Source organism: Eubalaena glacialis, chromosome 1 (assembly GCF_028564815.1).
Source record: "Eubalaena glacialis isolate mEubGla1 chromosome 1, mEubGla1.1.hap2.+ XY, whole genome shotgun sequence".
Lineage (NCBI taxonomy): Eukaryota > Metazoa > Chordata > Mammalia > Artiodactyla > Balaenidae > Eubalaena > Eubalaena glacialis.
The window spans coordinates 94,715,998-94,741,034 of record NC_083716.1 but is presented as its reverse complement, the minus strand read 5'-3'; positions in this window follow the sequence as shown (position 1 = coordinate 94,741,034).

Here is a 25,037-nt window from a genome sequence, read left to right as displayed (position 1 = left end):
CCCACACATTGTCTCAGACAAGTACAACGAAGAATTCCCAAATGTGTCTGGAAACGCAAAAGACCCTGGAGATTATCCAAACACTCTTCAGCAGGAAGTGCAGATTTCAGACGTCCCAACCTGCCTGATTTCCAACTAGACGGCAAACCCACCATAATGAAGACAGCATGGTATTGTCACACATGACATCCATATAGAGGCAAGGAGGAGAATGGAGAGACCAGAAAGAAAGCCAAGCTTGTATGCTCAAAGGAGGTGAGAAACTCCAATCGGGACAAGATCGCCTGTGCAATGAATGGTCCTGGGGAAACTGGACCACTCCATGCTTAAGAATCACACTGGATTCCTTTCTCTTGCCAACAACAACAAGCACCTCACACTAAATCGACTACTGCAATGTCAAGTCTGAAGTCAGCCAGGCCTAGAAGAAATACATAGGCAATTCATTCTTGAACCTCAGCCATGGAAGCATGTCTGTGGACCGGTCTCCTCAGTCAAGGGAAACAAAAGCACAATAAAGGCAGTTGGGGCTCCAGGCCACTGAAAAAGTATTTTGACGTCAAAGACAAAGCATCCACATGACGAAAAGGCAGTGGAGTGAATGTAAGAAAACATTGATTTGCAAACAATGAAACTGAAGCGGTGGATCATATGGAGAGCAGACCGAGAAGTCGCAAAACGCAAGCCTTAGAGACACAATGCCCTAAGTGAAGCTGAACCCCAACGGTGTGTGTATGTATGTTCACCTGTAGTTATTCTATACATAATAAACATATATTATATATAATAAAAAAATTCTATACCAAGAATTTATTATATAGAATAAGTTTAGGATACATAATACATATATTAAAGGCAATATGTATAATATATATATTTATTATAAATATTTCTACTTAATACCTATATAATACATACGTATAATGAATCATACATAGATACAAATACGCAGGTGCTCACGTGCACACACACACATAAACCAAAGGATCACTGGAGAGAATTGAGTAGAAGTCACAGACTTTTCCCAAGTCCGTCTGTAGGCGAGGAACAAATAGCAATGTTCATTCATTCTAGTGGGGTGGGGATACCCACAAGTTTATGTGACCTGGAGGCAAGATTGCTGGGAGCCAATGCATCGACCACACAACCCAGAGACCAAGGGGAGATATGTGGACGTTCATCTACCTGCCACAGGAGGAGCTGGAATGTTCTATGCTAGATGGGTCATTGTCTGTAGTTTCTTGATGTTCAGCCCTCGCTCGGCAGGACTGCAATGTAGGCCAGAGGACGAGTGACACACCCCAAATCCCAGAGCAGTCCCAAGCCAGGTTCAGGAGGATTCTGTTCTAGCCCAGCCCCTGAGGCAATCCTTCCTTGCTTCAGTGTGCACCTGTGCTCATGTGATACCATCCCTCTATATGATACCAACCTACCGATTTGACAGGCACTGTAGGTGCTTCTATGTCAATTTGCCTAATGTCTTCCCTAGGAAGTCAATGCCAGAATGAGTGCAACTTTGCAGATGGGGAGATTCGGGGGGAGAGTCCCATGGTTTGTAGAGGGCCACATCCTTGATGACATGGAGGAGCGCAGTTGGTTCTGAAAGCAGTTCTGTCCACAGAGCCAGGGCCATGGCTCTTCCTATGTCCAGTTTGTGTCACTGGTCTGGGCCAGGGACTGCAGGAGGTGACCTAATTTCCTGACAATGGAGCCCAACAGAAACTGGAACCTGGGGAACGAGGCATCAACATCCTAGAGGAGCCCATTCCCCAGGTCATGTGGCTGTAAACATGGCTCTGCTGTGTCCCCATGTGCTGGGGATGTGGCCTCAGGAAACGTCACAATCAGTGTGAGCATCCAGGGATGTGGACGTTGGGTCAGGTCTCATGTGATTTGCCTTGGGCCATTGTATGGGAGGAACCCAAGGACAAGCCTTGGAGCCCCAGGCAAGTCCACTGACCTGATGCCTCCTTGGTAGCAAACTGTCCCTTGCCTTGCTGTGTGGAGTGATATTGGGGGTGAGTGTTCCTGTCCTGCGGGATGGGGCTGCCTCCAGTATGTGCAGGCTCATGAGGGGTGAGAGACCCGGTAGCCGGACACATCTACAGCCATGTCCCAAGCTGGCTGTTTGGGATGGAGAGAGTCCAGCCAGCATCTTTAACCCAAGGTTTATGCCAAGAACTCTAGGTGTATCTCTTTGGTCCTGGGTGGATATGTGATCCGACTTAGGTCTGTGCCCGACCTGGGAGCAGAAGGTCGAGTGGGCAGAAGAAATGATATGGCCAGGTGGAGCCTGGATCCCTCTGGTCGTTGCAGGGCCTTCTGCTGGTCACTGTCATGGTAGAGCCCCACGTTGGAGATCGCTGAGGAGCTCACCATTGTGGCCACGCAATGCCTCTCCCCAAGTGTGGGGCCGAGTGTCACCAAACCGCACCCGACTAGCAATGCCCATGAGGGCCAGCGCCAGCTCTGGAAAGTGTACCCATGGAGGTTTCTCTGTAAACCTGGCCCAAGATTCTATGGTGCCCGTTCCTGGGGTACGAAGAGACCTCAGCACAGCCTGATCTGACCTGGAGCATCATGCTAAGCTTCTCCCTGAGACAGCTACCGGACCTGGAGCACACCAAGCTAGAGCACGAAGGTGAGCAGGCTGGGGTGGATTACTGGGCCCCACAGTGTGAGCTCCCAGAGCTTGGCCTTGGCACATACCAAAGCTGGGCCTCAGACCACACATTTGGTGGACAGCAATTTGCCAACACATAACGAACAGAGATTGGTCTCAATGGAGAGAAAACTCTGATGGAACCACCAGCCCCAAACTGCAGCCACAGAATTTTCACAGATGGTAGAGCAAATTAAACACGGGAGGGAAGGGCAGATGAACAGAGGTACAGATCACCAACCTGAGGCGGATGGGGCGATGGCCTAGTCCTCCCCTTCCTGGATGACTCAGAGAGATGGAGAGGGAGGAAGGAGGAGACATCCAGTTATTACATACCTCTACCTCTAAAACTGGTAGACTGGCTATATCCATTCACCCAGGCAGAGGAAGTCTTCACCATAATAAATACATGGAAAGAAGAAAGAAGAATTATCCAAGAGCAGAGGAAAGACTCCAATTGACCCAATTCTCGGCACAGAAGAAGCTGAAGGCGACACTCCCCCAAGAAAAAAAAAAACAAAAAAAAAAAACAAGAGAGAAAAGAACTCAGGAAACTCAGTTCGATAGCAGGGTACAAACTTCACTAACACGACAGAAATTGCTTGCCTTTCTGTACACACACAACACTATCTGTATGGGAAAGGAAGGATACAACCCCACGGACAATGACAGTAACAACACAAAGAAAATGACTAGAAGACCATCTAACCCACAACCTACAAGACATGTAACTCAGAAAACGGGATGTGAGACACATTGATGATAGAAAATGGAGATGACACACACCCAACATGGAATGATAGGTAGTGCTCATGGACCAGAAGAGTACGTCCTGTGCAAGTGATTCCACACTCTCGAGGAAATCCAGAGAGTTGATGCCATTCCTCTCAAAATACCCACTGATTGTCTCAGACAAGTACAACCAAGAATTCCCAAATGTATATGGAAATGCAAAAGATCCAAGAGAGTGTCCATACACTCTTCAGCAAGAAGTGCAGATTTCAGACATCCCAAGCTGCCTGAGTTCCAACTAGACTGCAAATCTACCATTAACAAGACAGCAAGGTATTGGCACACAAGACATTCACATAGGTGCATGGAACAGATCGGAGCGCCCCGAGAGAAAGCCAAGCTTGTGAGGTCAAAGGAGGTGAGAAAGTCTGATGGGGAAAAGATAGCCTGTGCAATGAATGGTCCTGGGGAAACTGCATAAGCAGTTTCCTGCATAAGCATCACACTGGACTCCTTTCTCCCGCCACCAACAGCAAGAACCTCACACCAAATCGACTACTGCAATGTCAAATCTGAAGTCTGACCAGGCTTAGAAGAAAGCCATAGGCAATACCTTCTTAGACCTCAGCTTTAGAAACTTGTCTGTGGAACGGTCTCCTCAGGCAAGGGAAACAGGAGCACAATAAAGGAAGTTGGGGCTCCAGGTGACTGAAAAGAGATTTCGACCTCAATGGCAAAGCCTCCCTAGGTCAAAAAGGCAGCAGAGTGAAAGTGAGAAAACATTGATTTGCAAACGATGAAACTGAGGAAGGGGATCATCTGGAGGGCCGACTGAGAAGTCGCAAAACACAAGCCTTCAAGACACAAAAACCCTAACCGAAGCTGAATCCTAACAATGTGTGTGTGTGTGTGTGTGTGTGTGTGTGTGTGTGTATGTACACCTGTATGTATTCTATACATAATATACCTAGATTATATATAATAAACATATTCTATACCAAGAATTTATTATATACAGTAAGTGTAGGATACAAAATATATATATTAAGAGCAATATGTATAATATATATATTATATATCATACATTTTTCTACTAAATACCTATATAATATGTACATGTAATGAATCATACGTAGAGATAAAAATCCACCTGCGCTCACACACACAAAAACGCATAAACCACAAGATCACAAGAGAGAATTGAGTAGAAGTCACAGACTTTACCCAAGTCAGTCTGTAGGCGAGGACCAAATCACAATGTCCATTCATTCTGGAATGGTGGGGATATCCACAAGGATGTATGACCTTGAGCCAAGACTGCTGGGAGCCAATTCATGGGCCAACCAACCCGGAGACCAAGAGGAGACATATGGTCGTGAATCTACCTGCAAAAGAGTACCTGGAAGTTTGTATGCCAGAGAGTCGATGTCTGTAGTTTCTTGATGTTCAGCCCTCGCTCAGTAGGACTGGGATGTAGGCCGGATGATGAATGACACTCCCCAGATCCCAGAGCAGTCCCAAGCCAGTTTCATCTCAATTCTGTGCTAGGCTAGACCCTGAAGCAATCCTTCCTTGGTTCAGTGTGCACCTGTGCTCCATGTATTACCAGCCCTCAATGTGATACCAGCCTACAGTTTTGACAGGCACTGGAAGTGCTTCTAGGTGTATCCGCCTAATGCCTTCACTAGGAATTCGATGCCAAAATGAGCACCACTTTGCATATGGGGTGATTTGGGAGGAAAGACCCATGCTTTGTGCAGGGCCACATCCTTGATGACATAGAGGAAAGCAGCCAGTTATGAAAGCAGCTGTGTCCACAGAGCCAGGGCCATGGCTATTCCCAAGTCGTGTTTGAGTCACTGTTCTGAGCCAGGGACCCCAGGAAGTGACCTAACTTCCCTGGTAATAGAGTCCAACAGAAACTGGAACCTGGGGAACGAGACATGGACATCCTAGAGGAGCCCACTCCCCAGCTCACGTGGCTGTAAACATGGCTCTGCTGTGTCCCAATGTGCAGGGGCTGTGGCCTCAGGGAGCGTCACAATCAGGGTGACCCTCCAGGGCTGTTGATGTTGCGTCAGGTCTCACGTGAGTTGCCTTGGGCCATTCTCCGTGAGGAACCCAAAGACAATCCTGGGAGACACAGTCCAGTCTACCAACATGATGCCACCCTGGAAGCAATCTGTCCCTTGCTTTGTTGTGTTGAGTGATATTGGGGGTGGGTGTTCCTGTCCTGTGGGGTGGGTCTGACTGCAGAATTGGCAGGTTCATGAGAGGTGAGAAGCCCGGTGGGCAGGACACATCCACAGACATTTCCCAAGCTGGCTCGTCAGCATGGAGCGAGCCCAGGCAGTGCCTTTAACATGAAGTTTATGCCAAAAACTCTAGGTGGTTCTCTTTTGTCCTGGGTGGATATGTGATCCGACCTAGGTCTGTGCCTGACCTGGGAGCAGAAGGTCGAGTGGGCAGAAGAAGCAATGATAATGGCCAGGTGAGACCCTGATCCCTCCAGTCTTGGTGGGCACTTCTGCTGTTCACTGTAATGGTATAGCCCCCCATTGGAGATTGGCGAGGAGCTCACTGATGTGGACAACCCATGACTCTCCCCTCAGTGCCCACGATGGTCACCGCTGTTTCCAGAAAGTGTCGCCATGGAGGTTTGTCTGTAACCATGGCCCTGGGGTCTATGGGGCCCAATTGTGGGCTACGAAGAGGCCTCAGCATAGCCTGTTTTGATCTGGAGCATCATGCTAAGCTTCCCCCCGAGTCAGCTACAGAACCCAGAGCACACCAAGGTACAGCACAAAGGTGAGCAGGCCGGGGATGAACCCTGGGCCAAACAGTGTGAGTTCCAATAGCCTGGCATGGGACACGTAACAAAGGCTGGCCTCAAATTGACTGCAATTTGCCAACACATAACAAACAGAGGAGTGGTCTCAATGGAAGGAAAGGTCTGATGGAACCCCCACTGCCCAAACCCCAGCCACAGAAGGTTCACAAATCGTAGAGCAAATTACGCCCAGGAGGGAGGGGCAGAAGAAACAGAGGAACAGGGGCTTCCCTTGTGCTGCAGTGGTTAGGAATCTGCCTGACAATGCAGGAAACACGGGTTCGAGCCCTGGTCTGGGAAGATCCCACATGCTGTGGAGCAACTAAGCCTGTGCACCACAGCTACTAAGCCTGCGATCTACAGCCCGCGCTGCACTACTACTGAAGCCTGTACGCCTAGAGCCCGAACTCCGCAACAAGAGAAGCCACCACAATGAGAAGCTGGCACAATGAAGAGTAGCCCCCAGTCACTGCAAGTAGAGAAAGCCCGCGCACAGCAACAAAGACCCAGCACAGCCAAAAATAAATAAAATAAAATAAAATAAAATAAAATAAAATAAAATAAAATAAAATAAAATAAAATAAAATAAAATAAAATAAAATAAAATAAAACAAAATAAAATAAAATAAAATAAAATAAAATAAAAAAAGAAACAGAGGTACAGCTCACTGAGCTGAGGCCCATGGGGCCATAGCCTTGTCCTCCCCTTCCTGGATGACTCAGAGAGATGGAGAGGGAGGAAGGAGGAAATGGCCAGTTATTGCATAGACGTACCTCTAACACTGTTACGCTGGCTACATTCACTCACCCAGGCAGAGGAAGTCTTCGCCATAATAAAGGCATGGAAAGAGGAAAGAAGAATTATCCCACAGCAGATGAAAGTCTCCAATTGACCCGATTCTCTGCACAGAAAAGGCTGAAGGCGACCCTCCCCCAAGAGAAAGAAAACAAAACAGAACAGAACTCATGAAACTCAGTTCGATAGCAGGATATAAACTTCACTGACAGTACAGAAATTAGCTGCCTTTCTGTACACACATAACATTATCCGAATGAGAAAGGAAGGGGACAACCCTGTGGACAAAGACAGGAACAACACAAAGAAAATGTCTAGGAGGGGCTTCCCTGGTGGTGCAGTGGTTAAAAATCTGTCTGACAATGCAGGGGACACGGGTTTGAGCCCTGGTCCAGGAAGATCCCACGTGCAATGGAGCAACTAAACTCGTGTGCCACAACTAATGAGCCTGTGCTATAGAGCCCGTGAGCCACAACTACTGAAGCCTGTGCATCTAGAGCCCATGCTCTGCAACAAGAGAAGCCACTGCAATAAGTCCTCGCACCACCGTGAAGAATAGCTCCCGCTCGCTGCAATTAGAGAAAGCCTGCGTGCAGCAACGAAGACCCAACATAGCCAAAAATAAATAAGTAAAATAAATAAATAAAATAAATAAATTTATAAACAAAGAAAAAAAGAAGAAAATGCCTAGGAGAGCATCTAACCCATGACATACAAGACACGTAATGCAGGAAACGGGACGAGAGACACATTGATGAAAGACAATGAAGAAGACACACACCCAACATGGAATGATAGGTAGTGCTCATGGACTGGAAGAGTCCGTCTTTTGGAAGTGATACCACACTGTCGGGGAAAGCGAGAGAGTCGAATCCATTCCTCTCAAAATACCCATGGATTGTCTCAGAGAAGTACAACCAAGAATTCCCAAATGTGTCTGGAAACGCAAAAGATCCTCGAGAGTGTCCATAACTCTTCAGCAAGAAGTGCAGATTTCAGACGTCCCAGGCTGCCTGATTTCCAACTAGACTGCAAAAATATCATCATCAAGACAGCAAGGTAATGGCACATAAGACATCCACATAGAAGCCAGGAAGAGAATGGAGAGCCCTGAAAGAAAGCCAAGCTTGTGCGCTCAAAGGAGATGAGAAAGTCTGATGGTGACAAGATAGCCTGTGCAATGAATGGTCCTGGGGAAACTTGACCGTTCCATGCATAAGCATCACAGTTGGTTCCTTTCTCGTGCCAGCAACAACAAGAACCTCACACCAAATTGACTACATCAATGTTGAATCTGTAGTCAGGCCAGGCCTAGAAGTAAACGATAAGCAGTACATTATTGGACCTCAGCCTTAGGTATCCTCAGGCAAGGGAAACGGAAGCACAATAAATGCATTTGGGGCTCCAGGTGACTGAAAAGGGATTTCGAAGGCAAAGGCAAAGCGTCCGTAGGATGAAAAGGCAGCGCAACGAACGTGAGAAAACATTGATATCCCAATGATGAAACTGACGAGGGGGGTCATCTGGAGAGCAGACTGAGAAGTTGCAAAACGCAAACCTTCGAGACACAAAAATACTAACCAAAATAAAACCCTAACAATATGTGTGTGTGTATGTATGTTCACCTGTATGTATTCTATACATAATATATCAGGATTATATATAATAAACATATTCTATATCAAGAATTTATTATATAGAATAACTTTAGGATACATAATATATGTATAAAGGACAATAAGTATAATATATATATATTATGTATCATAAATTTTTCTACTAAATACCTATATAATACATAAATGTAATGAATCATACATATAGATACAAATACACGGGTACTCACTCACACACACATGCATAAACCAAAGATCACAGGAGAGAATTGATTAGTAGTCACAGACTTTTCCCAAGTAAGTCTGTAGGTGATGACCAAATCACAATGTCCTTTCATTCTGGAGGGGTGGGGATATCCACAAGGATATGTGACCAGGAGGCAAGACTGCTGGGAGCCAATGCATGAGCCACCCAGCCCTGAGGTCAAGAGGAGACATGTGGACGTGAATCTACCTGCAATGTAGGACTTGGAAGGTTGTATGCCAGAGAGGTTGATATCTGTAGTTTCTTGAAGTTCAGCTCTCACTCGGCAGGACTGGGATATAGGCCATAGGACATGTGACACTCCACATATCCCAGAGCAGTCACAAGCATATTTCAGCTGGATTCTCTGCTAAGCCAGCCCCTGAGACAAGCCTTCCATGGTTCAGTGTGCACCTCTGCTCCATGTGATACCAGCACTCCATGTGATACAGGCCTACAATTTTGACAGGCACTGTAACTGCTTCTAGGTCTATCTGCCTAATGCCTTCCCTAGGATGTCGATGCGAGAACGAGCACCACTTTGCAGATATGGAGATTTGGGAGGAGGGGCACATGGTTCCTACATGGCTACATCCTTGATGATATGGATTAGAGCAGCCGGATCTGAAAACAGCTGTGTCCACAGATCCGGGGCGATGGCTCTTACCATGTCGTGTTTGTGTCACTGTTCTGGGCCAGGGACCCCAGGAAGTGACCTAACTTCACTGGCAATAGAGCCTGACAGAAACTGGAACCCAGGGAACAAGGCATCGACATCCTGGAGGAGCCCACTCCATATCTCACATGGCTGTAAACATGGTTCTGCTGTGTTCCCATGTGCTGGGGCTTGGCCTAGGAAATGTCACAATCAGGGTGAATCTCCAGGGCTGTTGACGTTGGGCCTGGTCTCAGATGAGTTGCCTTGGGCCATTGTCTGGGAGGAACCAAAACAGAAACCTCGGAGCCCCAGGCCAGTCCACCACCCTGACACCACTCTGGTACAAATCTGTCCCTTCCCTGGCTGTGTGGAGTGATATTCTGGCTGGGTGTTCCTGTCCTGTGGGGTGGGTCTGCCTCCAGTATGGGCAGGCTCATGCAGGTGAGAAGCCCTCTGGGCCAGACACATCCACAGCCATGTCCCAACCTGGCTGGTCGGCATGGAGAGAGCCCAGGCATCACCTTTAAGCTCAGGTTTATGCCAAAACTTCTAGGTGGTTCTCATTGGTCCCGGGTGATATGGGATACAACGTAGGACTGTTCCTGACCAGGGAGCAGACAGTTAAGTGGGCAGAAGAAGCAATTATATTGGCCGTGTGGTGCCTGATCGCTCTGGTGTTGGCTGAACCTTCTCCTCGCCACTGTCATGGTAGTGCCCCATGACGGAGATCCGCGAAGAGCTCACTGATGTGGAAACCCAATGCTTCTCCCCAAGTGTGGGGATGAGTCATGCCATCCCGCACCCCAACCCCACTTCCCACAAGAGCTAGCACCGGCTCCAGAAAGTGTAGCCATGGAGGGTTCTCTGTAACCAGGGCCCAGGGGTCTATGGGGACCAAGTCTGGGTTATGATGAGACCTCAGCCGAATGGGGTCTGACCTGGAACACCATGCTAAGCTTCCCCATGAGTCATCTACAGGGCCCAGAGCACACCAAGGTAGAGCACAAAGGTGAGCAGGCAGGGAATGAATCCTGGGCCCCACAGGGTGAGCTCCTAGAGCCTGGTCTTGAGCACATACCAAAGGCTGGCCTCAGACCACCCATCTGGTGGATTGCAATTTGCCAACACATAACGAGCAGAGGATTGGTCTAAAAGGAGGTTAACTTCTGATGGAACCCCACTCCACCAACCCCAACCATAGAAGGTTCACAAATGTGGCAAATTATGCCCGGGATGGAAGGGCAGACGAACAGAGGTGCAGCTCACTGAGCTGAGGCACATGGGGCCATGGCATACAACAACCCTTCCTGTATGATGCAGAGAGATGGAGAGGAAGGAAAGAGGAGATGGCTAGGTATTGAATACACCTACCTCTAACACTGGTACACTGGCTACATTCACCAAGGCAGAGGAAGTCTTCCCATAATAACAGCATGGAAAGAAGAAAGAAGAATTATCCGACAGCAGGGGAAAGACTCCAATTAATCCGATTCTCTGCACAGAAAATGCTGAAGGCGACACTCCCCCATGAGAAAACAAAAGAAAACAGAATGAAACTCAGGAAACTCAGTTCGATAACAAGGTACAAACTTAACTGACGCTGGAGAAATTGCTAGCCTTTCTCTACACACACAACACTATCTGAATGAGAAAGGAGGGACACAACCCCGGGGACAATGATGGTAACAACACAAAGAAAATGCCTAGGAAACCATCTAACCCATGATCTGCAAGACACGTAACTCAGAAAATGGGACGAGAGACACATTGATGACAGAAAATGAACACGACCCATACCCAACATGGAATGTTAGGTAGTGCTCATGGACTGTAAGAGTCCGTGTTGTGCAACTGATTCCACACTCTCGAGGAAATCCAGACAGTCGATGCCATTACTCTCAAAATACCCACAGATTATCTCAGACAAGTACAACCAAGAATTCCCAAATGTGTCTGGAAATGCAAAAGATCCAAAAGAGTGTCCATACATTCTTCAGCAAGAAGGGCAGATTTCAGTCCCAAGCTGCCTGATTTCCAACTAGACCGCGAATGTACCATCATCAAAACAGCATGGTATTGTCACACAAGGCATCCACATAGATGCAGGGAAGAGAATGGAGAGCCCCAAAAGAAAGTCAAGCTTGTTTGGTCAAAGGAGTTGAGAAAGTCCAATGGGGACAAGACAGACTGTGCAATGAATGGTCCTGGGGAAACTGGACCTCTCCCTGCATAAGCATCGCACTGGATTCCTTTCTCGGGCCACCAACAACAAGAACCTCACCCCAAATCGACCACGGCAATGTCAAATCTGAAGTCAGGCCTGGCCTAGAAGAAACCCATAGGCAGTACATGCTTGGACCTCAGCCTTAGAAGCGTGTCTGTGGATTGGTCTCCTCAGGCAAGGGAAACAGAAGCACAATAAAGGCAGTTGGAGCTACAGGCGACTGAAAAGAGATTTCAAAGACAAAGGCAAGGCATCCATAGGAGGAAAAGGCAGTGGAGTGAACATGAGAAAACATTGATTTGCAAACTATGAAACTGGCGAGGGGAATCATCTGGAGAGAAGACAGAGAAGTCACAAAACGCAAGCCTTTGAGACACAAAAACTGTAAATGAAGCTGAACCCTCACAATGTGTGTGTGTGTATGTATGTGTGTAGTATCCCTAGATTATATATAATAAACATATTCTATAGCAAGAATTTTTTATGTAGAATAAGTTTAGGATACATAATATATATATTAAGGACAATATGTAAAAAATATATATATACTATGTATCATAAATTTATCTACTTAATACGTACATAATACATACATATAACGAATCATATGTAGAGATACAAATATGCATGCGCTCATGTGCAGAAATAACGTATAAACCACAAGCTCAGAGGAGAGAACTGAGTAGAAGACACAGACTTTTCCCAAGTCCATCTGTAGGTGAGTACCAAATCACAATGTCCATTCATTCTGGAGGGTTGGGGATATACATAAGGATATGTGACCTGGGGGCCAGATTGCTGGGAGCCATAAATTAGTCACCCACCACGGAGACCAAGGGGAGACATGTGGACGTGAATCTATCTGCATTAGCAGGACCTGGAAGATTGTATGCCAGAGGGGTCAATATATGTAGTTTCTTCACTTTCAGCCCTCGCTCGGCAGGACTGGGATATAGGCTGGAGGACGAGCGACACCCCCCAAATCGCAGAGCTGTCCTAAGCCAGTTTCAGCTGGATTCTCTGCTAAGCCAGCAACTGAGGCAATCCTTCCTTCGTTCAGTGTGCACCTGTGCTCCATGTGATACCAGCCCTCCATGTGATACCAGCCTACAGGTTTGACAGGCACTGTAGGTGCTTGTAGGTCTATCTGCTTAATGTCTTCCCTAGGAAGTTGATGCCAGAGTGAACGCCATTTTGCAGATGGGGTGATTAGGGAGGAGGGGTCCATGGTTTTTACAGGGCCACATCCGTGATGACATAGAGGAGAGTAGCCGGTTCTGAAAGCAGCTATGTCCACAGAGCCGGTGCCATGCCTCTTCCCATGTCGTGTTTGTGTCATTGCTCTGGGCCAGGGACTCCAGGAGGTGACCTGACTTCCCTGCAATAGAGCCCAACAGAAACCTGAACCTGGGTAATGAGACATCAACATCCTAGGGGAGCCCACTCCCCAGCTCACGTGGCTGGAAACATGGCTCTGCAAGGTCCACTTTTGCTGGGGCTGTGCCCTCAGGAAGTATCACAATCAGGGTGAGCCTCCAGGGCTGTGGACGTGGGGTCAGGTTTCACGTGAGTTGCCTTTGGCCATTGTCTGGGAGGACACCAAAAACAAGCCTGGGAGTCCCAGGCCAGTGCACCAATCTGATACCACCTTGGTAGCAATCGGTCCCTTGCCTTGGTGTGTGGAGTGATATTGGGGCAGGGTGTTCCTGTCCTGTGGGGTGGGTCTGACTGCAGAATGGGTGGGCTCATAAGGGGTGAGAAGTCCGGTGGGCCAGACACATCAACAGCGATATCCCAAGCAGCTGTTCGGGATGGAGAGAGCCCAGCCACACTTTTAACTCAAGGTTTATGCCCAAAACTCTAGGTAGTTCTCTTTGGTCTCGGGTGGATATGTGATCCTGCCTAGGACTGTGCCTCAACTGAGAGCAGGAGGTTGAGTGGGCAGAAGAAGCAATGATAATGGCCGGGTGGGGCACTGATCCCTCCAGTCTTGGAGGGCCCTTCTGCTGGTCACTCTATGGTATAGCCCCACGTTGGAGATCGTCGAGGAGCTCAACAATGTGGACACCCAATGCCTCTCCCGGAGTGTGGGGCTGAGTCACGCTACCCTGCACCCCACCCCACTGCCAAAAAGGGTGAGCGCCGGCTCCAGAAATTGTGGCAATGGAGAGTTTTCTGTAACCAGGAACCAGGGGTCTACGGGGCCCAATCCTGCTCTTAGAAGAGACCTCAGCACAGCTGGATATGCCCTGGAGCATCATGATAAGCTTAGCCCCGATTCAGCTACAGGACCAGAGCAAACGAAGGCAGAGCACAAAGGTAAGCAGGCCGGGGATGAATCCTGGGCCCCACAGGGTGAGTTTCCAGAGCCCGGTCTTTGACACATACGAAATGCTGACCTTAGACCAACCATCAGGTTTACAGCAATTTGCCAACATATAACGAACTGACGATTGGTCTCAATGGAGGGAAAGGTCTGATGGAATCCACATTCTCACAACCCCAGCCCCAGAATGTTCACCGATGGTGAATAAATTATGCCTGGAGGGAGGGGCAGATGAACAGAGGTACAGCTCACAGAGCTGAGACCAATGGGACCATGGCCTAGTCCTCCCCTTCCTGGATGACTCAGAGAGATGGAGAGGGAGGAAGGAGGAGACATCCAGTTATTGCATACACCTACCTCTAACACTGGTACACTGGCTACATTCATTCACCCAGGCAGAGGAAGTCTTCGCCATAATAACGCCATGGAAAGAAGAAAGAAGAGTTATCTGACAGCAGATGAAATACTCCAATTGACCAGACTCTCCGCACAGAAAATGCTGAAGGCAACCTTCCCACAACAACAACAACAACAACAAAAAACAGGACAGAATATAGGAAACTCAGTTCGATAGCGGGGTACAAACTTCACTGATGCTACAAAAATTACTTGCCTTTCTGTACACACACAACACTATCCGAATGAGATAGGAAGGAGACAACACTGTGGACAATGATGGTATCAACACAAAGAAAATGCCTAGGAGACCATCTAACCCATGACATAAAAGACACGTAACTATGAAAACGGGATGAGAGACACAACGATGAAAGAAAATGAAGATGACACACACCCAATATGGAATGATAGGTAGTGATCATGGACCGGAAGAGTCCATCTTGTGCAAATGGTTCCGCACTCTCAAGGAAATCCAGAGAGTCGATGTCATTCCTCTCAAAATACCCACGGATTGTCTCAGGCAAGTACAACCAAGAATTCCCAAATGTGTCTGGAAACACAAAATATCCTCGAGAGTGTCCATACACTCTTCAACAAGAAGTGCAGATTTCATATGTCACAAGCTGCCTGATTTCCAAATAGAATGCCAACCTACCATCATCAAGACAGCATGGTATTGGCACACAAGACATCCACATATTTGCAACGATGAGAATGGAGAGCCCCGAAACAAAGCCAAGCTTGTGCGGTAAAAGGAGATGAGAAAGTCTGATGGGGACAAGGTAGCCTGTGCAGTGTATGGTCCTGGGGAAACTGGACCTCTCCATGCATATGCATCACACTGGATTCCTTCATCGTGACACCAACAACAAGAAACTCACAGCAAATTGACAACCGCAATGTCAAATATGAAGTCAGACGAGGCCTAGAAGAAAGCCATAGGCAGTACGTACTTGGATCTCAGACTTAGAAGCATGTCTGTGGATTGGTCTTCTCAGGCAAGGGGAACAGAAGCACAATAATGGTAGTTGGGGCTCCAGGCGATTGAAAAGCGGTACTGACGGAAAAGGCAATGCATCCACACGACGAAAAGGCAGTGGAGCGAACGTGAGAAAACATTGATTTGCAAACGATGGAACTGTCAAGGGGGATCGTCGGGACCGCAGACCGAGAAGTCACAAAACGCAAGGTTTCGAGACACAAAAACCCTAACCGAGTGAAGCCTAACAATGTGTGTGTGTGTATGTATGTGCATTTGTAGGTATTCTATACATAATATAGGTAGTTTATATTTAATAAACATATTGTATGTCAAGAATTTATTATACAGAATAAGTTTAGGATACATAATATATATATTAATGGCAATATGTATAATATATATGTATTATGTATCATAAATTTTTCTACTTAATACCTACATAATACATACATATAATGAATCATACGTAGATGGACTAGATGGACTTCTAGTTATTTTCTATGTGTGTTCCCTTCATTGTCCACTAGTTTGTCGCTTTCTTTCTCATTAGGATAATTTGTTTTGTGTGTACAGAAAGGCAATCAATTTCTGTAGCGTCAGTGAAGCTTGTACCCTGCTATGGAAATGAGTTTCCTGAGGTCTGTTCTGATTTGTTTTGTTTTCTCCTGGGGGAGGCTCGCCTTCAGCATTTTCAGTGCAGAGAATCGGGTCAATTGGAGTCTTTCCTCTGCTGTCAGATAATTCTTTCTTCTTTCCATGCCGTTATTATGGCGAGGATTTCCTCCACCTTGGTGAATGAATGTAGCCAGCATACCAGTGTTATTGTTAGGTGTATGCAATAATTGGCTGTCTTCTCCTTCCTCCCTCTCCATCTCTCTGAGTCCTCCAGGAAGGGCAGTACTAGGTCAGGGACCCATAGGTCTCAGCTCGATGAGCTGGAATGCTGTTCACTTGGCACTCCCTCCCAGGCATAATTTGACTTACCATCTGTGAACTTTTTGTGGCTGGGGGTGCAGGGTTTGGGTGGCGACAGGTTTCATCAAAATTTTCCCTCCATTGAGACCAATCCTCTGTTTGTTATGTGTTGGCAAATTGCAGTCCACCAGATAAGTGGTCTTAAGCTAGCCTTTGGTATGTGCCCAATACCAGGCTCTCGAGGCTCATTCTGTGAGGCCCGGGATTCATCCCAGGCCTGCTCACATTTGTGCTCTGCCTTGGTGTGCTTCGGATCCTGTAGCTGGCTCGGGGGGAAGCGTAGCACAATTCTCCAGGTCAGATCCGGCTGGCTGACCTCTCTTGGTAGCCCAGGATTGGGACCCGTAGAAACCTGGGCCCTGGTTCTGGAGAACCCTCCATGGCCACACTCTCTGGACCTGGTGCTGGCACACATGGGCAGTGGGGGCTGGTGCTGGATGGCATGACTTGGCCCGAGACTAGAGGAGATGCTTTGGATGTCCACATAGTTGAGCTCCTCACCGATCTTCACTGTGGGGCTCTGCAATGACCATGACCAGCAGAAGGGCCGGCCCAGCCCCGTAGGATCAGGGTCCCACCTGGCCATTATCATTGCTTCTTCTGCCCCCTCGACCTTCTGATCCCAGATCAGGCACAGACCTAGGTCTGATCACATATCCAACTGGGACCAAAGAGAACCATTTAGAGTTTTTGTCATAAACCTTGGGATAAAAGGCTCTGCCTGGGCTCGCTCCATCCCAACCAGCCATATTGGGACACAGCTGTGGATGTGTCTGGGCAAGTGGGCTTCTCACCCATCATGAGCCTGCCCATTCTGGAGGCAGACCAATCACACAGGACAGGAACACCCACCACCAACAGCACTCCACAATCCAAGCAAGAGACCGATTACTACCACCCTGGCATGAGTGTGGTGTCCTGGCCTGGGGCTCCCAGGCTTGCATTTGGGGTCCTCCCAGACAGTGGCCCAAGTCAATTCGTGTGAGACCCGACCCAATGTCAATAGGCCTGGAGGATCACCCTGACTGTGAAGTTTCCTGATGCCACAGCCCCAGCACATGGGGACACAGCAGAACCATGTTTTCAGCCATGTGAGCTGGGAAGGGGGCTCCAATAGGATGTGGATGCCTCGTTCCCCAGGTTCCAGGTTCTGTTGGTCTCTATTGCCAGGGATGTGAGGTCACCTACTGGGGTCCTCTGGTCAAGACCAGTGACACCAACATGACATGGGCAGAGTCATGGCCCCGGCTCTGTGGACACTGCTGCTTTCAGACCCGGCTGCTCTCCTCTGTGTCGTCAGGGATGTGGCCCTGTACAAACCATGGGTCTCTCCTCCCCAGTCTCCCCATCTGCAAAGTTGTGCTCATTCTCGCACTGACTTCTTAGGGCAGCCATTAGGTTGATAGACCTAGAAGCACCTACAGTGCCTGTCAAACCTGCAGGCTAGTGTCAAATCGATGGCTGGTATCACATGGAGTGCAGGTGCACACTGCACAAAGGAAGGATTGCCTCAGGAGCGGTCCTAGCACAGAATCCAGCTGAAACTGGCTTGGGTCTCCTCTGGGATCTCGGGAGAGTCACTTGTCCTCCAGTCTGCATCCCAGTCCCACCGAGGGAAGGCTGAACATCAAGAAATTTCAGACATCGAACCCTCTGGCATACAACTTTCCAGGTCCTCCTGTTGCAGGTAGATTCACGTCCACATGTGTCCTCTTGGCCTCCAGTGTGGGTTGCCCCTGCGTTGGTTCCTGGCAGTCTTGCCTCCAGGTCACATATCTTTGTGGAAATCCCCACCTCCCAAGAATGGATGGACATTGTGATTTGGTCCTCGCCTACAGATGGACTTGGGAAATGTCTGTGACTTCTACTCAATTCTCTCCTGTGATCCTGTGGTTTTTGTGTGTGTGTTCACATGAGCACAGGCGTATTTGTATCTCTACATATGATTCATAATATGTATGTATTATATAGGTATTAATACAAAAATTTATGATACATAATATATATATTAAACATATTGCCCTTAATATATATATATTATGAATCATAAACCTATTCTATATAATATATTCTTGATATAAAATATGTTTATTATATATAATCTAGGTATCCTATGTATAGAAATCCTACAGTTGCCCATACATAGACACACACACACATTGTTAGGGGTCAGCTTCCGTTAGGGATTTGTGTCTTGAAGCCTTACATTTTCGACTTCTCAGACTGCTTTCCAGATGACCACCCTCCTCAGTTCCATCATTTGCAAATCAGTGTTTTTGCACATTCTCTCCGCTGCCTTTTCTTCGTGGGGACGCTTTGCCTTTTCCATTGAAAACACTTTTCAGTCACCAGGAGGCCCAACTGCCTTTATTGTGCTATTGTTTCCCTTGCCTGAGGAGACCGGTCCACAGACATGCTTCTAAGACTGAGTTCCAAGAATGTACTGCCTATGGGTTACTTCCAGGCCTGGCCTGAATTCAGGTTTGACATCGCGGTAGTCGATTTGGTGTGAGGTTCTTTTTCTAGGTGACACGGGAAAGAAATCTAGTGTGATGCTTTTGCAAGGAATGGTCCAGTTTCCCCAGGACCATTCATTGCAGAGGCTATCTTTTCCCCATTGGACCTTCTCACTTCCTTCGACCACACAAGCTTGGCTTTCCTATGGGGCTCTCTGTTCTCCTCTTTGCATCTATGTGGGTGTCTTGTGTGCCAATACCCTGCTGTCTTCCTGATGGTAGGTTTGCCATCTAGTTAGAAATTAGGCAGCGTGGGATATCCGAAATCTGCACTTCTTGCTGAAGAGTGTATGGACACTCTCAAGTATCTTTTACATTTCTAGATACATTTGGGAATTCTTGGTAGTACTTATCTGAGAAAATCCGTGGGTATTTTTAGAGGAATGGCATCGACTTTCTGGATTTCCTCGAGACTGTGGAATCATTTGTACAAGATGGACTCTTCTGATCCATGAGCACTACCTATCATTCCATGTTGGGTGTATGTCGTCTTCATTTTCTTTCATCAATGTGTCTCTCGTACTGTTTTCTGAGTTACAGGTCTTGTAGGTCCTGGGTAGATGGACTCCTATGTATTTTCTTTGTTTGTTACCATCATTGTCCGTGGAGTTGTGTCCTTCTTTTCTCTTTAGGATAGTTTGTTGTGTGTGTACAGAAAGGCTACCAATTTCTCTAGTGTCTGAAGTTTTTACCCCGCTATCGAACTGAGTTTCCTGTGTTCTGTTCTGTTTTGTTTTGATTTCTCCTGGGGAAGGATTGCCTTCAGCATTTTCTGTGCAGAGAATCGGGTCAATTGGAGACTTTCCTCTGCCATTGGATAATTCTTATTTCTACTTTCCATGCCATTATTATGGCGAGGATTTCCTCCGCCCTGGTGAATGAATGTAGCCAGCGTACCAGTGTTAGTGTTAGACGTATGCAAAAACTGGCTGTCTTCCCCTTCTCCCTGTCCATCTCTCTGGGTCCTCCAGGAAGGGCACAACTATGCCAGGGCCCCATAGGGCTCAGCTCACTGAGGTTGAATGCTGTTCGTCTGGCACTCCGTCCCCCACGAAATTTGATTTACCATCTGTGAACTTACTGTGGCTGGTGGTGTGGCATTGGGGGAGGGGCGTAGTGGTTCCATCATACCTTTCCCTCCATTGAGACCAATCCTCTGTTCGTTATGTGTTGGCAAATTGCAGTTCACCAGATGGGTGGTCTGAGGCTAGCCTTTGGTACGTGCCCAAGACCAGGCTCTGGGGGCTCACCCTTTGTGACCCAGGATTCATCCCCGACCTGCTCACATTTGTGCTCTGCATTGGTGTGCTCTGGGTCCTGTACCTGGCTCGGGGGAAGAGTAGCACAATGCTCCAGGTCTGATCTGGCTGGGCTGAGCACTCTTGGTGGCCCAGGATTGGGCCCCATATAATCCTGGGCCCTGGTTCCAGAGAACCCTACATGACCACTCTCTCTGGATGTGGTGCTGGCCCTCGTGGGCACTGGAGGCGGGGAGTGGGGTGGCGTGACTCAGCCCCACACTAGAGGAGATGCATTGGGTGTCCACATCGTTGAGCTCCTCATGGATCTCCAATGTGTGACTCTGCCATGTCAGTGACCAACAGAAGGTTCAGCCTCACTCGGAGGGATCAAGGCCCCACGTGGCCATTATCATTGTTTCTTCTACCCACTCGACTTTCTGATCCCAGATCAAGCAGAGACCAAGGTCGGATCACATATCCAACTGGGACCAAAGTGAAGCACCAGAGGATTTGGCATAAACCTCGGGCTAAAAGGTGCTGCCTGGACTTGCTACTTTCCAACCAGCCAGATTGTGACATGGTTGTGGATGTGTCCGGCCCACTGAACTTCTCACCCCTCACCAGCCTGCCCATGCTGGAGGCAGACCCACACCACAGGACAGGAACACCCACCCCCAACAACACTCCACACATCCAGGGAAGGGACAGATTGCTACCAGACTGACATTAGTGTTGTGTCCCAACCTGGGGCTCCAAGTCTTGCCTTTGCGGTCCTCACGGATAGTGGCCCAAGGCAACTCACGTGAGACCTGACCCAACTTCAAAAACCCTGGAGGATCACCCTGATTGTGACGTTTCCTGAGGCCTCAGCCCCAGAACATGGGGATCCCAGCAGCCAAGTGAGCTGGGGAAGTGGCTCCATTAGGATGTGGATGCCTCATTCCCCAGGTTCCCGGTTCTGTTGGGCTGTATTGCCAGGGAAGTGCGGTCACCTCCAGGGGTCCCCTAGCCCAGACCAGTGACACCAACATGGAATGGGCAAAGTCATGGCCCTGGGACTGTGGACACAGCTGCTTTCAGACCAGTCTGCTCTCATCCATGTGTCATGAGGGATGTGGCCCTGTAAAAACCATGGGCCCCTCCTCCTGAATCTCCCCATCTGCAAAGTGGCACTCATTTTGGTATCGACTTCCTAGGGAAGCCATTAGGTTGACAGACCTAGAAGCACCTACGGTGCCTATCAAACCTGTAGGTTAGTGTCGCATGGAGGGTTGGTATCACATGGAGTGCAGGTGCACACGGCACAAAGGAAGGATTGCCTCAGTGGCTGGCCTAGCACAAAATCCAGCTGACACAGGCTTGGGTCTCCTCTGTGATCTCGGGTGAGTCACTCATCTTCTGGCCTACATCCCAGTCCCCCCAAGGGAGGCCTGAAAGTCAAGAAATTTCAGACATTGACCCCTCTGTCATAAAACCTTCTAGGTCCTCCAGTTTCAGGTAGATTCACTTCCACATGTCTCTCTTGCTCTCCAGAGTGAGTTGCCCCTGCATTTGCTCACAGCAGGCTTGCCTCGAGGTCTCATATCATTGTGGAAATCCCCACCTCTCCAGAATGGATGGACTTAGTGATTTGGTCCTCGCCTACAGACTGACCTGGGAAAAGTCTGTGACTTCTATTCAATTTTCTCCTGTGATCATGTAGTTTGTGTGTGTGTGTGCGAGTCAGGGCTCACTTAATTGTATCTCTAAGTATGATTCATAATATGTATGTATTATATAGGTATTAAGTAGAAAAAATTATGATACATAATATATATTATACATATTGCCCTTCTTATATATATTATGTATCCTAAACTTATTCTCTATAATAATTTCTTGATATACAATATGTTTATTATATATAATCTAGGTATATTATGTATAGAATACCTACAGGTGCACATACATACACACAATCTCAATGTTATGGTTCATCTTTGTTTAGGGATTTTGTGTCTCGAAAGCTTGCGTTTTGCGAATTCTCAGTCTGCTTTCCAGATGATCCCTCTCGTCAGTTCCATCGTTTGCAAATCGATGTTTTCTCACATTCGATCTGCTGTCTTTTCGTCGTTTGGATGCTTTGCCTGTTCCGTCGCAAAACCTTTTCTGTCGCCTGGAGCCCCAACTCCATTATTGTGCTTCTGTTTCCCTTGCCCGAGGAGGCCGTATCACAGACATGCTTCTAAGGCTGAGGTCCAAGTATGTACTGTCTATGGGTTACTTCTAGGCCTGGCCTGACTTCAGCTTTGACATTGTGGTAGGTTATTTGTTTTGAGGTTCTTGTTGTAGGTGGGAAGAGAAAGGAATACAGTGTGATGCTTGTGCATGGAGTGGTCCAGTACCCCCAGAACCATTCAATGCACAGACTATCTTGTCCCAATCGGACCTTCTCACTGCCTTTGACTGCACAAGCTTGTCTTTGTTTTGGGCCTCTCCATTCTCTTCCTTGCATATATGTGTAAGACTTGTTTGCAATTACCATGCTGTCTTGATGATGGTAGGTTTGCAGTCTAGGTTTGCCTGTTTGGAAAACAGGCAGCGTGGGACGTCCGAAATCTGCACTTCTTTCTGAAGAGTGTATGGACACTCCCAAGGATCTTTTGCGTTTCCAGACACATTTGGGAATTCTTCGTTGTACTTTGTCTGAGAAAATCCGTGGGTATTGTGAGAGGAATGGCATCAACTCTCTGGATTTCCTTGAGAGTTTGGAATCATTTGCACAAGACGGACTCTTCCAATCCCTGAGCACTACATATCATTCCATGTTGGGTGTGTTTCATCTTCATTTTCTTTCATCAATGTGTCTCTCGTCCCGTTTTCTGAGTTACGGGTCTTGTAAGTCATGGGTTAGATGGTCTCCTTGGTATTTTCTTTGTGTTACCATCATTGTCCATGGGGCTGTCTCCTTCCTTTGTCATTTGGATCATGTTGTGTGTGTAAAAATGGCAACCAATTTCTGTAGCACCAGTGAAGTTTGTACCCTGCTATCGAACTGAGTTTCCTGAGTTCTGTTCTATCTTGTTTTGCTTTCTCTTGGGGAGAGTCACCTCCAGCATTTTCTGTGCAGTGATTCGGGTCAATTGGAGTCTTTCCTCTGCTGTCGGATAATTCTTCTTTCTTCTTTCCATGCTGTTATTATGGCGAGGACTTCCTCCTCCTGGGTGAATGAATGTACACAGTGTACCAGTGTTAGAGGTAGGTGTATGCAATAACTGGCTGTCTTCTCCTTCCTCCCTCTGCATCTCTCTGAGTCCTCCAGGAAGTGCAGGACTAGACCAGGGCCCCGTAGGGTTCTGCTCAGTGAAGTGAACTGCTGTTCGCCTGCCCCTCCCTCCCAGGTGTAATTTGCTCTACCATCTTTGAACCTTCTGTGGCTGGGGGTGGGGGGGTGGAGGGGTGGAAGTTCCATCAGACCTTTCCCTCCATTGAAACCAATCCTCTGTTCGATATGTGTTCACCAAATGGGTGTCCTGAGGCCAGCCTTTTGTACATGCCCAATACCAGGTTCTTGGGGCTGATCATGTGGGGCCCAGGATTCATCCCCAGCCTGCTCACCTTTGTGCTCTGACTTGGTGTGTTCCGGGTCCTGTAGATGGCTCTGGGGGAAGCTTAGCATGATGCTCCAGGTCAGAACTGGTTGCGCTGAGCTCTTTTCATAGCCCAGGATTGGGCCCTGTAAACCCCTGGGCCCTGGTTCCAGAGAACCCTACATGGCCACACTCTCTGGAGATGGCGCTGTTCCTCTTTGGAAGTGGGGGCGGGGTGCAGGGTTGTGTGACTCTGCCCCACACTCGGGGAGATGCATTGGGTGTCCACATCAGTGAGCTCCTAGCCAATCTGCAACGTGGGGCTCTGCCATGACAGTGACCAGCAGAAGGGCCGGCCCAGACTGGAGGGATCAGGGCCCCACTCGGCCATTATCATTGCTTACTCTGCCACTCCACCTTCTGCTCCCAGATCAGGCACAGACCTATGTCGGATCACATATCCACCTGGCACCTAAGAAAACCACCTAGAGTTTTGGCATAAACCTTGGGCTAAAGGATGCTGCTTGGCCTCATTCCACCCCAACCATCCAGCTTGGAACATGGCTGTGGATATGTCTGGCCCACCAGGCTTCTCACCCCCCATGAGCCTGCAAATGCTGGAGGCAGAACCACCCCACAGGACAGGAACAACCACCCCTGGCAACCATCCACACATCCAGACAAGGGAGAGATTGCTACCAGGTTGGCATTACGATGGTGGCCTGCCATGGGGCTCCCAGGTGGCTTTTGGGGTCCTCCCAACAATGGTCCAAAGCAACTCCCGTGAGACCTGACCCAACGTCAACAGCACTTGAGGATCACCCTGACTGTGACATTTCCTGAGGCCACAGCCAATGCACATGGGGACACAGCAGAACCAGGTTACAGCCACATGAGCTGGGGAAGGGCTCCTCTAGAATGCAGATGCATCATTCCCCAGGTTCCAGTTTATTTTGGGCTTTATTGCCAGGGAAGTGAGATCACCTCCTGGGGTTCCCTTGCCCAGACTGTTGACCCAACACGGCATGGGCAGGACCATGGCCCCAGCTCTGTGGACACAGCTGCTTTCAGTCCCGGCTTCTCTCCTCCATGTCATCAGGGATGTGGCCCTGTACAAACCATGGGCCTCTCCTCCCCAGTCTCCCCATCTGCAAAGTGGTGCTCATTCTGTCATCGACTTCCTAGGGAAACCATTAGGCCGATAGACCTAGAAGCCCCTACAGTCACTGTCATACCTGTAGGCTGGTATCACATTGAGGACTGGTAT